At 43.8% G+C, this 18,554-nt stretch overlaps 1 protein-coding gene across 5 annotated transcripts in view; it reads left to right on the forward strand.

Moving 5' to 3' along the window:
* The window catches only part of MYLK (myosin light chain kinase), a 282,724-nt gene that overhangs the window by 100,479 nt on the left and 163,691 nt on the right, over positions 1-18,554 (forward strand). The window lies entirely within an intron of this gene.

The raw sequence follows: 18,554 nt of genomic DNA on the forward strand, positions 1-18,554 counted from the left end.
TTAAACGTGGGGAATCTACCCCAGGAAACACTTTAGAGGCTAGAAGGCTTTGATTGAGCAAAAGACAGCTGAGGTGATGAGAAATTCATAGGTTGCATTATAAATCTACAATTTAAGAGCAGGCTCCTATGTGCTTGTGGGAAGGATGGGGTCAAGTGCATCACCGTCCCAGATGACACCGGACCTTGCCTTTGTTTAAGCACTAGGTCTGGCTTTGTGCAGGATGGCCCTCACCATCTTTGTGCAGGGTGCCCTGGGATGGACGCTTTTCATGGGCCCTGTGGTTAAGACTGTTTGCCAGTGAATCTGACCTTCCCCCTGAAGAAGATCGTGGGGGAATGTTGGTGATGCTGCTGAGGGTTCTGTTTCTTCTTTCTGGGCCCCTGCTGGAATGAGAGATCTTTTCTGTTGCCCTGACTGTGGGCCCTGCATCCCCACAGCTGGCAGGAAAGAAACAACAGAAGAATCCCTGGGGATTTAGAAATGGCTTAAAGCCATGAAAAGGAGTGACATACTGATTCACGCTGCAATGTGGATGCACATTGAGAAGATTATGCTAAGTGAGACAAGCCAGGCACAAAAAAAGACCACATGGTGAATGTCCTCGTGGGTATGAGATGTCCAGAATAGGCAAACCTATCATAGATCTGTGGTCGTTGGGGGTCAGGGGGGAGTGGGGAGGGACTGCTAATAGGTAGAGGGTTTCTGTTGGAGATGATGGAGGTGTTCTAGAATTAGATCATGATGGTGGCTGTTCCACTTTGTGAATGTGTTCTAAAACACTGACTTTATACTTAAAAATCAAAACATAAAAAATGAACTTGAAAAATAGCTTAGCAAACTGATCTCACCTCCAGTACCTACACTCCTGCCCAACTGCCTCTGAGAGACGAACTCCTCCTCAAATTCAGGCAGACATGGAGAGGAAGAGAGGACTTAGCTTCCTTTATACGTGGTGGTGCTTCTGCTTCCTTTGCTGCCTTTGAAAGCCATGAAGGAACCGGGCCCTTGAGTTACTTGATTTGGAACCTTTGTGGAATGAGTGCTGACCCAGGAATCGGCACACTGAGTTCTTTGTTGCTTGGTCATCGTTCGGTTGGCTTTATACATTCTGTGGACCTGGTGGCTTTCCAGGTGGCTTTCATACATTCTGTGGACCAGATAGGTTTCCCTATCTGAGAAGAAACAACTAGCCTACATGAGTGTGAAGAAAATGAGTTGAGGAAGAAAATGGTAAAACCACTTCATAAAGTTAACAAGTGTAGGAATACAGTAGTATTTTTTTAAATGAGGTGAAATTCATGCATCATAAATTTAACCATCATAAAGTAAACAATTCAGTGGATTTAATGCATTCACATTGTAGACCTGCAGTATTCTTGTAGTATAGCATTCTCTATTTGAAATTTTTATTTTGCTAATGTTTATGAAACTTGACTTTCTTTTTATTAAAAAATTTTTTTTATGTTTATTTTTGAGAGAGAGAAAGAGAGTGAGTGTGAGCAGGGGAGGGGCGGAGAGAGAGGGAGACACAGAATCGGAAGCAGGCTCCAGGCTGTCAGCAGAAAGCCTGATGCAGGGCTTGAACCCACAAACTGTGAGATCATAACCTGAGCCGGAGCCACACACTTAACCGACTGAGCCACCCAGGCACCCCGAAAGTTGACTTTCTATATTACATGTGGATTATATGTCAAAATGAATGTATTCCTTAAAAGTCAGCCTGCACAGCTACTTTACCCCTTCCAACCTGCCTGGAATGAACACAGAACAACACCTTGCAGGCATGTGATGGATAGTGGACACAGAAGGAAGACAATTCCAGAGAGATCTTAGATGGAGTGTCTGGCTCCATCTGAGAGCTTGCATATGGAAAGGCAGAGGGAGAGGCTGTCATAGAAAGCACTCTGAAACTAACATGCTGCAAGTGTGTGTAATCTCCATAGCAAAGGGCACAGAGGGATGTTTTGCATCAAGGAAGAACCAACTCAAAAGATTACAGAATGAGGATGCTGGTTGTTTTGCTAGCAGAGATGGGAATAGGGAGTGTTACTGACCTGATGCTCTCAGAGAAGGAAGAGGTAAGGTGGTGTGGGCCTGGAGTGGCGTTGGGCTTTGAGCAGGAGTTGCTAGTTATAAAAGACTGAGCAGGGTTACCCACTGAGTGTAGTCAGTGGTTCTCTGCCTCCAGGGCATGTTACTCTGCTGCAGCCACTAGACCCTGCCTGCAGCGGACCTTTCCCTCCAGGAGCTAGGGTGCATCCTGTTCTAGGTGCCCATTCTGCACAAACCGGTCCTGGTGTCTGTCACAGCCGCCTCGGGAATCTCTGCTCTTCAGTATCTGGGCTCTGGCAGAATCTCTTATGAGTGAGTGACTTTTTAAAATTAAGCTTCTTCTCAGGTCCAGGCTGGTGCCCATCGCAGCAGGCATGAACCCCCCCTCTCGTAGTGGCAGTCCCTAAGAGCTCCATCCACTCCCCTCTTTAAAGTTGCCACCACCAGCTCGAGTCCTAAAGCCTGGCATGGAAAGTGCCACGATGTCCCAGCTTCTTCAGCTCAGGGCACAAGGACCCTCCCATCACTTCAGGGAAACACTGTGGACACCAGGATGTGAGAAAGTTATAAAGGTTTGCTTCCTGCTGCCTTCTGAAGCTGGTAATTAGAAGTTGGTTCAAGCTTGTACTTTTTGGTCGTATTCCTGAAAGAGAGAAATTTGTTGCTACCCTGCCCTCACTTCCTTATTATACCTATATTTAGGCCAAGGATTTAATGAATGCTTTCCTCCAATAAAGCCCCTCTTTCTATTAAGAAGATTTGGTTGACATGAAGGTAGGACCATAGGTGCTCCTGGGGCTTATATCTTTCTGAGAAGCTCCAAACTATGAGATGTTCAGCTCTGTAGGTCTCAGTACCTCCCATCCATCAGGGCTTTTGCTCTTTATTATGGCTGACCCATTACCAATTCCCTTTGCCCTTGATCTTTTCTACTCTAGAAGCTACTGTAGAGGCTTCCTTTGCAGATAGAGGTGGCTCAGTGACACATTCTGGCTGAAGTTGGCTAGGAAACTTCTGGGAAAGCTCTTGCTTTTCATTCTTTTTTTTTTTTAACAGGTTTATTTTATTATTATTCTTATTTTGAGAGAGAGGTGCATATGTCCACACCAGAGCAGGAGAGGGGCAGAGGAAGAGGGAGAGAGAATCCCAAGCAGGCTCCATGCCCAGTGCAGAACCCAAAGTGGGGCTTGATTTCATGACCATGAGATCATGACCTGAGCCAAAAATCAAGAATCGGATACTTAACCAACTGAGCCAGCCAGGTGCCCTATTATTATTATTATTATTATTATTATTATTATTATCATTATTAGTTTGCTTTTCTGATTAAAAAAAATCACTGGTGCTCTCATGTTCCACCCCTTCTCTGCCTCCTGCCTTGAATGCAAGTATGATGCCTGATGCTCAGCAGCCATATTGAAACCATGAGGCAACAAATCAGAACACTGAGGATTGGTTGGGTTGGGCATAGGATGGGGATACAGCGGTGGGGGAGCATAATGACCAGCAACTAAGAGACAAAATGTCCTAAGGCTTAAACACTTTATTAGATAGGATCTTTGACTGTGGTTATTCACACAAGAAATTTTACAGAAACATATTCCTAACTGATAAACACCCAATGATGCATGTGGAGATACTCTGTCTTTAACTGATGGGAATAAATAAGGAAGAAGACATAGCACAGAGAAGAACTAAAAAACTCCTTCAGATCAGACAGAGAAAGACAAATAGTGTATGATCTCTCTTACATGTGGAATCTAAAAAAAAGAAAAAAAAAACCCCAAACTCATAGATACAGAGAACAGATTGGTGGTTGCCAGAGGTGGGGGTGGGGTGTGGGCAAAATGGGTAAAGGCAGAAATGTACAAAGTTACAGTTATAAAATAAATAAGTCATGGAGATGTCACGTACAGCATGGTGACTATAGTTAACAGTACTGTATTGTATATTTAAAAGTTGCTAAGAGAGTAGATCTTAAAAGTTCTCATCACAAGAAAAAAAAATTATAACCGTGTGTCATGATGGATGTTAACTAGATTTACTGTGGTGATCATTTCACAGTATATACTTGTATCCAACCATTGGGTTGTATACCTGAAACTAACGTAATATTGTAGGTCAATTATATTGCAATAAAAAAGGGATAAAAAACTTCTTTAGATCCTTACCAAATCGACCAGTAGTGATGAGAGTACCTTATTCTGAGTTGAAGGTGGCCCTGCAGTTAACAGCATTCTAGAAGAATTCATTCTTTCCTGACTGTAGCCTTTGGCCTGAACTGACAGGGTCTAGGATCTATGAGAGGAAGTCAGTCATATGGATTTAGGAGGTAAGTTAATATCATTTAACTGTTAATGACATTTTCTATAATATCTAGAAAACCACTATTCAATCAGGGTCTATTGAGTAGGCCAAACCTGCCTACCTTTTAAAAAATTTTCTTGGCTCTGTCAACTGGAGACTATATTTTCAGAAACTCGTAAAGCTTTGGATCTCTATCTCTTCAGTACTACCTTTAGATCCAGGCAGTGAGCCCACATTCTAGAAACCCCGGCTCCTTCATCTGGCTGTACCCTCACCTCACAGCAGGGCATCTGTCTGCCCCAGGGATGTGCCCACTGGAGCCACACCATCCCCCATGTTCTGAGCACCCAGGCACCCAGGGTTCTCTACCCAATGACCCTGACCCCACTCCAATGCCTGTGTAGACCTCTTCCCGTGAGAAGGCCTGCTGGGCCTGAATGGGGTGGTCAAGGGGAAGCTGCTTGCTTGGGGGAACAAGTCCGTAGACAAAACTCAGATGTGGGGCTCTGTTGTCTGCCCACATGCATGGGGGACCCCCACAGCACAGGCTGCCGGGAGGGTGAGAACAGTAGTATCCTGGACTGTGCTGCTGGTGATGAACCTCTCCGGGACCCCAGGCGCGGGGGCCTCCTTGGGCAGATAGCCAGGGCCCCACCAGTGCCAGGGGCTGACGGGAACCCTTCCAGCTGTCCTGTTGCCCATACAGGCAGCTGAAGTGCCGATGGACTGCTTCCCCCAGCACAGAGTCACATATGAAAGGAGCAAGCTGGTGGGGAAATACACTGAAATTACTGGAGATTTCTTCCCCTTCGCCCTGGAATTCATTCTTACCAGAAAAAGCAAACATGGTGATAAGCCCTGGCTGTGCCGTGAATCAAATGAGCTGATACTTCAGTGCCTCTTGAGAAGTCCGGCCCAAGTGAGGCTTTTATCCAAACTGAGGGTCTCTGTGTTTACTGAAGTGGGCTTCCAAATGAAGAGCCAGCCTGGCCTCATCAAGGCATGTTTATATTTAAGTCATGGAGGGTGGAGGAAGGGAACGGAGAAGACCTGACCCACAAAAGCATGAATAATTCCTCAGTTTTCCACTTTAGCAATGGTAGTATCCAGCCCACATTAACTTCTTCCCAGTTTACTTCTTTTGGGTTTTTTTTTTAATTCATTTTTTTTGAATGTTTATTTTTGAGAGAGAGAGAGAGAGAGAGAGAGAGCATGCGCATGAGTGGGGGAGGGGCAGAGAGAGAGGGAGACACAGAATCTGAAGCAGACTCCAGGCTCCGAGCTGTCAGCACAGAGCCCGACACGGGGCTCGAACTCACGAGCTGTGAGATCATGACCTGAGCCGAAGTCGGACGCTCAATTGACTGAGCCACCCAGACGCCCCCCCTTTTTTTTTAATTTAAATTTTAGTTAACATACAGTGCAGTATTGGTTTCGGGAGTGTAATTCAGTGATTTATCACTTACATACAACACCAAGTGCCCTCCTTATACCCATCACCCATCTAGCCCATGCCCCACCCACATCCCTCCATCAATCCTGTTTCTTCTCTTTTTACGGTTAAGAGTCCCTTGTGGTTTGTTTCCCTCTTTTCTTCCCCCCCCCGCTTCCTATATGTTCAACTGCTTTGTTTTTAAATTCCACGTTTCCACATGTGAGTGAAATCGTGTAGTATTTGCTTTTCTCTGATTGACTTATTTCACTGGGCGTAATACCTTCTAGTTCCATCCACATCACTGCAAATGGCAAGGTTTCATTCTTTTTTTTTTTTTAATGTTTGTTTATTTTCGAAAGAGAGAGAGAGTGTGAGCAGGGGAGGGGCAGAGAGAGAGGGAGACACAGAAACCGAAGCAGGGTCCAGGCTCTGAGCTATCAGAACAGAGCCTGATGCGGGGCTCGAACTCACGAACTGTGAGATCATGACCTGAGCCAAAGTCAGATGCTTAACCGACTGAACCACCCAGGAACCCCAAGACTTCATTCTTTGTGATGGCTGAGTAATATTCTATTGTGTATGTGTACACACACACACACACACACGCACACTACATCTTCTTTATCCATTCATCAGTCAATGGACATTTGGGCTCTCTCCATAGTTTGGCTATTGTTGATAGTGCTGCTATAGACATCGGGGTGCATGTTCTCATGCGAATCTGTATCTTTGTATCCTTTGGGTAAATACCTGATAGAATCATTGCTGGATTGTAGTTCACTTCTAACTCAGAAGTGCTTAACCACTTTGAGAAATTTGAGGGAAGTACCTGATTTGTTCTGTGCTTTCTGTCCTTAGGAATCTTGATGTAGTTCTGGAGACAAATGTGTATATATAAAACAGTAGGATATGACAGTGTATAATTAGAGGCTTGAAATAGTTCAACAAATTGCCCGTACTGTAGGAATTGAGAGGAGATTAAGGCAAAGTTTGCAGTGGCTTGGAAACCTGTTTCCCACTTTCTGACCCCTGGGCTTCCAGTTTGTCCTTCCACAGTGCAGGTCTGACCGTGCACCCCCTGCTGTGTGTCCCTGAGCCTTGTGTACAGCTCTTCAGCACTGCCTTAAAGGCCTTTGCCACCAGCTCCTAGGTCTCCAGCACTGTCCTGCTCTCCTCCCTTCCTCCTCCTAACATAGCCAGCCCTAGCCCTGCTCACCCAGCCCACAGCACACATAACGGGGACTTCATTCTGCTTTCACTTTTATGGAGAAAGGATAAATAAGGAAAATATTTTATCTTCCCTGTCAATCTGGGGTTAGGAATGGGGCAGAGTGTGAAAGGAAGGGAGGTAGCATTTGTTGATACCCTGTGGGGCATGTAAAATGTCAGCCCCATTTTTTTTTTTATAGAGGAAGAACTGGGGCCTCAGAGCAATTATAAAACTTGTTACGGTGATGTCAGTAAGTTATGGAGGCAGTACTTTTGGGTCTAAATATGGCATTTCTCATACTATATGATGCCATCCCTGTCACACGTCTCATCTGGTTTTTTGAACTCAGTGACTGTTTCTTATTCATCTTTGTGCCCCAGGAGTAACACAGTGCCTGGCACATGATAGGTGCTCAGTAAATGTTTGGTTCCCCCAAGAACCAAGTTGGTGGGGCCTAAGACTCTAGACTTCTTGCCAACTCAAGTTCATAGGGATTTTGTCTTATGTTTCTTACAGGGTCTTATCTCCCCTTATCCCATCCCAGTCCCTGTCTGGCCCTTCTAGACCCCTCACTGTTCACCCACACCCCTGCGTCCCTGCTCCTTTCCTTTCCTCAGGCCGTGCCTCTATCAAGAATGCCCTTTCTTGGGGTACCTGGGTGGCTCAGCCAGTTAAGTGTCAGACTCTTGGTTTCAGCTCAGGTCAGAATTTCACAGTTTGTGGGTTCTAGCCCTGCTGTGTCAGACTCTGCCCTGACAATGTGGAGCCTGCTTGGGATTCTCTGTTTCCCTCTCTCTGCCCCTCCGCCACTCGCTCTCTCACTCTCTCTCAAAATAAATAAACATTAAAAAAAATACCCTTTCTTCTCTTCTCCATCTCATCCAGAATAGGAGTCCAAATTAAATTCTGCCTCCTTCAGGCTACTCTCCTTAAGTATGCTTTCTTTGTAAAGCATTTTATTAGAGTACAGAAGAACCATGGTCATAGGATGTGGAATATTCCCAATAATCACATAAAATCATTCGTGAGTAATAACCACAGGAAAGAGTTGTCTTCTTTGGCCTTTTAAAAATGTATTATTTGTTAATCATATTTCTGCTTATAACCTTGTTATAGAGAAAAAAAATTGTTTAATTGTTAAACTGTGAAAAATTCAAACAATGTAAGCAAGTTCCTTGCCTTGACCCTTACTTCTGTTCTCCAGAGGTAATCACTGTCAACAATTAGGGCATCCTTCCAGAAATGTTCTATGCACATAGAAGCGTGTATCTGCATTTGCTTTTATATTTACCAATGGGCCCATGTATGCATACCTATCTGCAACTTGGTCTTTTGACTTCACATCTTTTGGCATTTATTTTTCACATTAATACATAGATCTACCTCATAGATCTAAACATGAACTTTCTAATACTCACTTGCTCCCTCTCTGAATTTCTGTAATGCTCACATGTATGATTCATCTTTACCTTTATCAATTTACAGTTTTATCAGTTATTGTTTATTGTCTTTTGTTTCCTCAGTGAGAATGAGTTGCCCAAGGTCTAGAGCGATATTATCCAGTAGGGTGGCCACTAGCCACATGTGGCTATTTCAGTTTAGGTTAAGATTAATTAAAATTAAATAAAATTTAAAATTCAGTTCCTCAGCCACTGCAATCACATTTTAAGTGCTCAGTATGCACACAGAGCTACTAGCTACTTTGTTGGGCCACACAGATTATTGAACATTTCTGTCATTGCAGAAAGTGCTGTTCGACAGGGCTGGTCGAGACCACTCTTACATTTAATTCAGTTCCCATAAACCAGAGACCCAGAGCCAGAAGAGATCTTAAAAATAGTTGTTCCTAAATGAATAAATAAATAAAAATAGTTGTTCCATTTACATTAGAGATAAGACATTAAATTCTTGAGCATTTTTTTAGGGCATAAGATTCATTCGAAGAAAAATGTAATCTCTTCATGAAAGAATCTCTGTCTTCCATTTTCATTGAAGAAGGGTAATCTTACTATCCAGCAGACTTGAACATGCTCCCAAAGGTTCCCTGGCTGTCCATTTCAGGTGGCTCAGAAATTCTCAGGGCAAGGAGGCTGGCAGAGGGCTGCCTGGGTGTTACCGAGTTCCTGTAGTGTTCCACGGAAAGGCAGCAGAATGGGGCAAGTACGCTCAAACTACCGTTGTCAGCACATAGCCACTTCTGGTTCAAAATGTCAGAACTGAACAGACTTACTGACTTCTCCTCCCCCCAAATATGCCATTGAAATGAACAGGGTTAAAAAGAGAATGAATTCTGAGCCGTACTGAGAACAGGGGTGGGAATGTGAGTGGGTGAGGGATTTTCTTGGGATTGCATGGAAGGCTGTATCAGCACCTCCCGCCATAGCAGATGAGTGGTGAGGCTTCAGCAGTGAGAGCCACGCATGTGAAGTAAAACCATGCAGAGATTAGGAGTGGGCTGTAGGACAGAGGTCAGGGTGACTAAAGGATGTTTTACTTAATATCCATACAGAGAAAACTAAAGTTCTTAGTATGGATATTAGGATCTCAGAAGAATGTCTTTTTACTTTGCCTGCAGGTGAAATGGTTGGATGGGCTGTCTGTCTAGTTGCTCTGTGCCCGAACTTTCTAAGTAAAGCCTGCCAGTAGGTGTGCCCCACTCAGGAGCACTGAGCTCACAGGCCCCTCATCTGGGGAGACAGGACTATACCCAAGGAATGGAAAACCCACACCAGCTACCTACATTTGGAAACTAGTTCTTCAGTTATAGATTGTGAACAGTTCATTCATGGCCACCAGATGTTTGAAGAAAATATTTATACAATAGAATATTGTTATCAAAAAAAATTGCCCGGTTTTTAAAATCAACCCATAGACAAAGCTCAAAAGTGTTAGTTATAGTCACAGAATAGGAAGTAAACTCCGTGAGCTCTGCAAAGCCAAAAGTAAAGGGATCATGAGTGGTAAAATAGGGGCAGGAGAAGAGAGGAAGAGAAAACTCTAAGGACACTAATGTTCTCATCTGGCATTACTTCTTATCTGAGAAGTGAGGAGATACCATCTAAAGCAGATGGATCAAAAAATAAGTTTGAGGCGTGCCTAGGTAGCTCAGTCAGTTAAGCGACTGACTTTGGCTGAGGTCATGATCTCGTGGTTTGTGAGTTTGAGCCCCATGTCGGGCTCTGTGCTGACAGCTCAGAGCCTGGAGTCTGCTTCAGATTCTGTGTCTCCCTCTTTCTCTGCCCCTCCCCCACTTGTGCTCTGTCTCTCTTTCAAAAATAAATAAACATTAAAAAAAAACAAAAAAAATAAGTTTGAGTATATGACTTAAAACCATAATACCAGAGGTAAAAAGTGGTCAGCCAGTTGGCCATATTCGGCACACAGACCTTTTGTGTTTGGCCAGCTGTGTTCTCAAAAACTTTGAGCTAAGATTTACAAATGGAAAGCTTACACATCTAATTCATTTCTGAATGGCTTTGTTCAAAAAGTAAGCTTTGGCAATGCTTCCACGTAGCAGCATTTGGGCAGTGGGTGTTACCGCCTGCATCCAAGGGTGTCTTTGCCAGGTTGCTACAGTCCTCCCCATCCCTAGCCATGTCCTAGCACATGGACAAGAGTCTGTTGCCAGTTGTGACTTTGCCTTTTCCCTAGCCACATTCGTGTTAATAGTGGGAGAGCAAAAGGTAGGCAGGGAGGGGCCCTCATGACACTTCTTGTCCACCCACTCCCTGTGCTTGTGTGTTCTGACCAGACTCCATAGGCATTTGAGTTTGTGATCTTGTCATCAATGTCCAATAGAAGATCTAACAGTCAAAACAAGACTGGCAAGGGGGAGGCAGTGTAAGTCAGTGAAATTCCTCATCATTCAGAGTGGGAATTCACTAAATGCTACCTAAATTCCTTAATCAAGAAATAGACACAGGATACTATCTAGAATTACAGATAAGAATGATAATAGAAAGATGATTTCAGTGCTTATATCTGGAAAGTGATAGTATTGCAGGGAGGGGAAAGAGCGAAGGGGAAAGAAAACTTTTTGCCCTCAACTTTCACCTTTTATCTGTGTTCATATTGCTTGAATTTTTAAACAATAGATAGGAATTACTTCTGAAGTTTCTAAAAACTACAATGAAATTGCCTAGGTATATCTATCTGAGCTCAGTGTCCAGATTCCACTTAATAAATGGTCATAGATGAATACACAATTTATATCAAAAGAAACAGGTAGGGGTGTCTGGGTGGCTCAGTCAGTTAAGCATCTGACTTCAGCTTAGGTCCTCATCTCACAGCTTGTGGGTTCAAGCCCTGCATTGGGCTCTGTGCTGACAGTTCAGAACCTGGAGCCTGCTTCAGATTCTGTGTCTCCCTCTCTCTCTGCCCCTCTCCCACTCACACTCTGTCTCTCTCTCTCTCAAAAATAAGTAAACAGGGGCGCCTGGGTGGCGCAGTCGGTTGAGCGTCCGACTTCAGCCAGGTCACGATCTCGCGGTCCGTGAGTTCGAGCCCCGCGTCAGGCTCTGGGCTGATGGCTCGGAGCCTGGAGCCTGTTTTGGATTCTGTGTCTCCCTCTCTCTCTGCCCCTCCCCCGTTCATGCTCTGTCTCTCTCTGTCCCCAAAATAAATAAAAAACGTTGAAAAAAAATTAAAAAAAAAAAATAAGTAAACATTTTTTATTTATTAAAAAAATTTTTTAAATTTAATGTTTATTTTTTTGAAGTGGAGGGAGGGGCAGAGAGAGACAGAGACAACAGAATCTGAAGCAAGCTCCAGGGTCGGAGCTGTTAGCACAGAGCCTAACGCAGGGCTTGAAATCACGAGCCATGAGATCATGACCTGAGTCAAAGTCGGATGCTTAACTGATGGAGGCACCCAAGTGCCCCAAAAATAAATAAACATTTGAAAACAATTTAAAAAATCGTGTCTTTATTTTTTAAATTTCACAGTGGTAGTTTACCTATCAAGGAGAAATAGAGAAGGCTGGTGCTATCTGGATGCATCTGTCTCCTTACTAAGGAGGCTTTTAGACACCTATTATTTTAACATGTTTCCAATTATCTTGACTTGAAATGGAAGCAAGATTCTGTGGCAAAATGAGCCATGAGAGATGAAGAGACCAAATTAGGCTCTTCTTACTCTGTGTGCTCACGGTGGCCCAAAGGGCAAGGTATGAAGTGCCAGGTTTGGCATTCATCAGTGCAGAGGCATAGGAGACATCAGTGTGGCCTGGCATAGATAGTTTCTGCAGGACCCAAGATGTTCACATTCCTTATAACATGCAACTTCCTTCCAACTTTAAATTAATAACTGAGATGCTACTTTTTAAAAAGTTGGCAAACATGAGTTGAGTTTCTTCTGTGCCCTGGACACCAGGACTACACAGAAAAATAGAATGTGATCCCCATGATCAGCAGTCTTGCAACTAATGGATTATCAATTTTGGTTACAGAAAATTAGACTTCTCCTCTCTGAAGCCTCTTCCAGCTCACTGTGTTCTTTTCCATTGCCACGTTCTAAAAGGGCTATATTCTGCACTCTGCAATTTAGAATGTAATTAGATGATTAACATAACATGTTTGGAAAGAACACTGGACTTGGGTTCTCATTTCCATGAAGTTGCCTTAAAACTTTGAACAAACCACTCAACCTCCCTGAGTCTCAGATCCCTTCGTATCAGATCACAAGTTTGGTGTCCATTAGGCCCTTTGCGATCTGAAATTCAATTATTTATATACTGTCATGTGTGTTCCCTACTTCATATATCAATTTTTAAAAAACACACCTCAATCCCACCTCCTGGTAAGTGCCGAGTAAAGAAGGATTATTTGTTTGGCCTCTGGATTTTCTGAATTTTAATCACTTACATCATTAAAGTAATGTTCCACTTTTATTTATGGTAGACTTCAAGTGTTTGGAGTTGATTCATTTAACTAATGTTTATTGAGCACTTTACTATGAGTCAGGGACTGTGTTAGTTTAGAACAGGAAGGGTTTAAGGAGGCTAGACCCTCATTTGTGAAGATTATAGTGTTTGGGATCTACAAATCAGATTGGGAGTTGGACCAAATAATCTTGACAGTTGTTCCCATCTTTAACATTTTATTATTTTATTCCATTCCAACAACTTGGTTTGGAGTTTTCTTTATATTTTGTTTTGATCATGTCTTATTTTTTAGTTAAGATATAATGACATATAGCATATTAGTTTCAGGTACACAACATAATGATTCAATATTTGTGTATATTGCAAAATGATCACTACAGTAGGATTAGTTAACATCCATCACCATAAATAGTTACAACATTCCTTTTCTTGTGATGAGAACTTCTAAGATCCACTCTTCCTAACAACTTTCAAATATATAATATGGTATTATTAACTATGGTCACCATTCTATACATTACCTCCCATAACTTACTTATTTTATAACTGGAAGTTTGCCTTCACCCATTTCACCCACCTCCCACCCCCTGCCTCTGGCAACCACCAGTCTGTCCTCTGTACCTGTGAACTCGTTTTTAGATTCTACATATAAGTGAGATCAAATGGTATTTGTCTTTCTCTGCCTGACTTACTTCACTTAGCATAATGCCTTCAGGGTCTGTCTATGTTTTCACAAATGACAGGATTTCCTTTTTCATAGCTGGATGATATTCTCATATATGAGAATATATATATATATATATATATATATATATATATATATATATGTATGTGTATACACACACACACACACACACACACACACACATATAATATCTTCCCACTAGAGTCTGGACCCCACAAGAGTGCTGTCCAGATTCTACTCTGCTGCTACCAGGGAGCCCATCCTGCTTCTGGCCAGTTATTGTCTCCTCCCTTCTGAAGTCACCGGAGGTTTTCTCACATTGTCTATCTTTGGCTTTATGTGCTTGTCACTGGAATGAGAGCCCCTTGAGGGTGATTTCCTACTCGTTTTGGTGCTCTCCACAGGATCTAGGATGGTGCTCTGCCCATGGTAGGTTTTCAGGTTTCAGTAAGGCCTGAGTAGATTGTGGCTAACAAGGATGGATTTAAAATTTTTTTTTCAACATTTTTTATTTATTTTTGGGACAGAGAGAGACAGAGCATGAACGGGGGAGGGGCAGAGAGAGAGGGAGACACAGAATCAGAAGCAGGCTCCAGGCTCTGAGCCATCAGCCCAGAGCCCGACGCAGGGCTCAAACTCACGGACCGCGAGATCGTGACCTGGCTGAAGTCGGACGCTTAACCGACTGTGCCACCCAGGCGCCCCTAACAAGGATGGATTTAAATACACTGGGGCACTATAGTCACCTTGGTGATGCCCAGATGCCATCCTTTGCAACATCTTTGCTTGGCGATTTGCTGGTTATCATGGGGAGCTGGCTTCTCTTAGGACCAGGGTGACAGTAGGAGGGCTGGGCTGGCATTCAGGTGCCTGGGTCTTTACTTCTAAGTCTCTCTGGCCCCTGAGCTTTAGTTTCCTCATCTATGAATGAGGAGATAAGACCAAATGACTCTCATGCTTCTTCCTGCTGTAATAGTCCATGATTCCATCAAAATAAAATTTAAATGAGGTTTTAGGGTAGAGACCTAGTGGTTTCACTAGTGTGTCCGGTGTTCCATGAAGCTTTGACACTCAGGAAGGACGACTCCAATGGCTGGTATACAGATTAATTTAGTTCAGCAAACAGTAGTTATAGGTAGGATGTATACCTGGGATAAAAACATGACAGAGAGGACCAAGAGTCTTTCCCTACATTCAAGGGATTCACATTCTCAAATCGCTGAGGCTGTGAATCTGCCCCTCCATGCCCACTCCACACACACCAGCCTTGAATGCTGGGATGCTGTCTGGGAAGGTAAGAAGTGAATTCTGATGTTGCATGTCAGACCTGAGAGCTCCTTCAAGTTTGAGCTCTGTGCCCTGCCCCTGCTCAAGAGCACATTGAAATGAAAGGGAGGGTGTGGGGGCTCAGTGACAGTGATTAGACACCTGTATCCTCCTGACAGAGCTGTCTGAGTGGTGGTAAGGTTGATGCCTCATTTTTTTCTCATCTGGTGGCGCACTGAGTCCCTGAGTGACTCCTAAGAGGTGCAGGTCCATCCCTCTCAGAAGACTCCAGCAGGGTTTAGGGCAGGCCAAGGCAGCATGAGTAAGGTGGGGCCTGTTGGGTGCTGGTGTTTGAGATGGCAGGCACAGGCTTGGGAGGCAGGGCTGCCTGTGAAATGTGAAGGACTTGGCAAGCTCAGCCCCAAACCCTGGGAAGGCTGACAGGGGAGTAAAAAATGAGACTGGGAGAGTTGGAGCCAGGAAGGCAAGGAAAAGCAAATCAAATCTGGATCCTGATTTAAAAGGCATTAGGCTGAGCAGAGCCGGGCACCTGAACATACTTTCCACAGCCTGTCATGCAGGGCTTGCATCATCCGTGAGCAGCGAGGGGAGGTTGAGGCCGTGGGGACTGGTTCCCCCGGCTGCAGCCCCCACAAGCAGGCCACTCAGAGGCAGACGCCACTCCACGGAATACCAGAGGGCAGGGTGACCTGCCAAGGTTAAGTCCAGGAAGGAGGGGACACACTGGTCTCTGGAAGTGGTGAACATAATGGCCCAGTGCCGGTCAGCCACACACACATATAACCGGTGCTGGCACTTGACTAATGACTTACTTGGGGCAAAGCTCTTTTATAATGAAGTCAGGTCAGCCACCACTACACTTCTACCTGCTCATTTCCAGCAGCCAAGGTATGGCTATTGGAAGCTTGGGGTGAAATCTGGACATCTAGGTGCCTGAGTCATTGATGGAGACACTGTGTAGAGTGGTTTCTTACAAGAGGTCCATCAGAACCCACTGGGGCACTTGAAGTCTCCCACACCTTATCCCAAGGGGGTGAGACCAAGCAATTTTTATCTGAACACATTCACATCCCATACAGGTTATTCTTTAAGCCGCCAAAGGGAGACCATTGGAAGCAAAGGTCATGACCTCAGGCTTTGCTTCATGTTGGGGAGCATGTGGGAATGGCCAAAGCAGTGGAAAAGGAGGTACAGTCTTCCTTCTGGGAATGATGTATCTGACAATTGAGAAGGTGTTCTCTCTCTTTTTTTAAAAAAATGTTTATTTATTTTTGAGACAGAAAGAGCACAAGCTGGGGAGCTGCAAAGAGAGAAGGAGACATCCGAAAAGGCAGGCTCTGCGCTGACAGCAGAGGGCCTGATGTGGGCCTCGAACTCACGAACCATGAGATCATGATCTGAACTGAAGTCAGATAGATGCTCAACCAACTGAGCCACCCAGGCTCTCTGAGAAGATGTTCTCTTAATTGATGGGCTGCTCAAGCACATGGTTGACTCATATAGATCAGTGGTTCTCACTGTACCTGCTTATCCACATGTATATACATTTAGTACATAAGCAGATACAGAGCATATCTGTGCCTTATACATAAAAAGGAAGATTTTTGCCTCTCCTCCCTAAACCCGATTTCACCCCCCTGGGGTGTATCCTCATACAAGATTAAGTTTTATAATGGTTAGAATCTTCGACTGGGATGGAGTTAAGGGATCAGAAAAGAGCAAAGGGAAAATATGGGGTAAGAATAGCACACAGAAATGAGTGCTCTACAGTTTGTGTAGTTGCAAAAGATGGGCTACTAATATGACTATAAGCTTCCTAAAAATCATGGTCAGGCGCAAGAACCATTTTGTCCTCAAAAAGTAAACCAGTTTCAGGGTGCATGTGTGGCTTAGTCGGCTAAGCATCTGACTCTTGATTTCAGCTCAGGTCATGATCTCATGGTTCGTGAATTCAGGCCCCATGTTGAGCTCTGCACTGGCAATGCAGAGCCTGCTTGGGGTTCTCTTTCTCCCTCTCTCTTTGCCCCTCCCTCCCTCCCTCTCTCTTGCTCTCTCTCAAAATAAATAAATAAGCATTTTAAAAAAAAAGTAAACTGGTTGCTCAGGAGGTGCCATCACAGGACATAAGTAGTAGGGGGGTCTCAAGATGGTGTGTGCCTATGGATATGTACGTACTTATCCTTGTGCAAATAAGGGGATCGATCTAGATTTTTAAAGCAGTGAGAGATGCTATTTGGGCAGAAGAATAGAGGACCCTGGCTCTGTCACAGTCCTCTCTCCTGTGATTCTCTCCTAAAACTCACCATGGTCATCTGCCCTGCCTTTTCCCAAACTGGCTCACCTGTTTTTCTTCACCTCATCTCCTTTGTGGCCCTGAGATCTCTCTGTTCTACATTCCTTCATGCTCCCTGAACCTCTCAGTGCCCCCAGTCAGGTGAGAGGTGTGGCCTCCAGAGGTAGAAGTTGGGGGGGGGGTGCGGTAAGTAGACAGAACTCCCGCTGTGGCTGAAGGCCATCAGTGCCTCTGGGAGGCCTAGTTCACCTTGACTTCTTCTTCAGGAAGAAGTGGCCAGCCCTGTGCTCATAAGCATGTGCTTGCCAAGGCTCAAATGGTCATAAAATGTCAGGGCAGGACACAGAGACCTCTGTGCATACCTTGTGCAGTGGGGCCGTGGGAGGAGTAGAAAGACCATGGGCTTTGCAGCCAGGACATCTGGGTTTGAATTTCTTCTACTTAGTTCTCTAAGCTTCACAGATGAGCTGGGAATAATAATTCCCATTTCACAGCATGATTGGGAGGGAGGGTTGATACAATAGAAGTGTGCCAGCACATGGTAGTTGCCTAATAAAATGATAGGCATTATATCAGTAATATGATCAGGATCACTGGTCTGCCATAACACCACTCTAAAAGTCTTGTTCTAAGAATGTTTTAAAGTAAAAATATAATATGCTATTTAAGAACATTTAGAAAAGCAAAAGTAGAAAAAAGCTTAAAACTACTTACTCATCGTTCCACCTTGCTATATTATAATTTTGTTTGATGGTTCTTGTGTTCCTTTGTTAAGCTGGGGGTTTCTTTTGTTGTCAAGGTAGGGATAACTATAGGATTTATAGGGGCAGGTGCCAGACTTGATTTTGAATTCAGTCCCATCTTTTTGTAGCTGTAACCTTGGGTAATTTGCTTAGTTACTCTGGAAGTCACTTTCCTATCTGTAAATAGGAATACTACTACCCATATGGTGGCATTGTTTAAAGAAAGTATATTTGCTGCATATGTCATATAAATAAGTGCTTAATCACTGATAGTCATAATTAAAATCATTCATACTGTTTTGTATCCTGCTTTTTCAACCCAACACTTCGTTCTTCAAATCACTGTCAACATAATTTTAATGGTTAATATTCCATTAAATTCGACGTACTACCATTTACTGAGACATTTCTCTACTGGTGGTTATTTAGATTATTTTTAATATTTCCTTTTACAAATTAAATTCTGATGAACATCGTTATATGAGGCTTTCAATGCCATATCCTGGGTTAGCTTAGTTTATAGTAGGGGGATTCGTGGAAGAAAGGCTTTGGGCATTTTTAAGTTCAAATGCTTTCCATTAGGCTAGTCTTCAGCTGGCACTGGCATCAGTGAGGGATGAGACAGCCCCAGTCTTTAGGACCCATCTGCTCCTGCATC

This window comes from Neofelis nebulosa, chromosome 5, assembly GCF_028018385.1.
Source record: "Neofelis nebulosa isolate mNeoNeb1 chromosome 5, mNeoNeb1.pri, whole genome shotgun sequence".
Taxonomy (NCBI): Eukaryota; Metazoa; Chordata; class Mammalia; order Carnivora; family Felidae; genus Neofelis; species Neofelis nebulosa.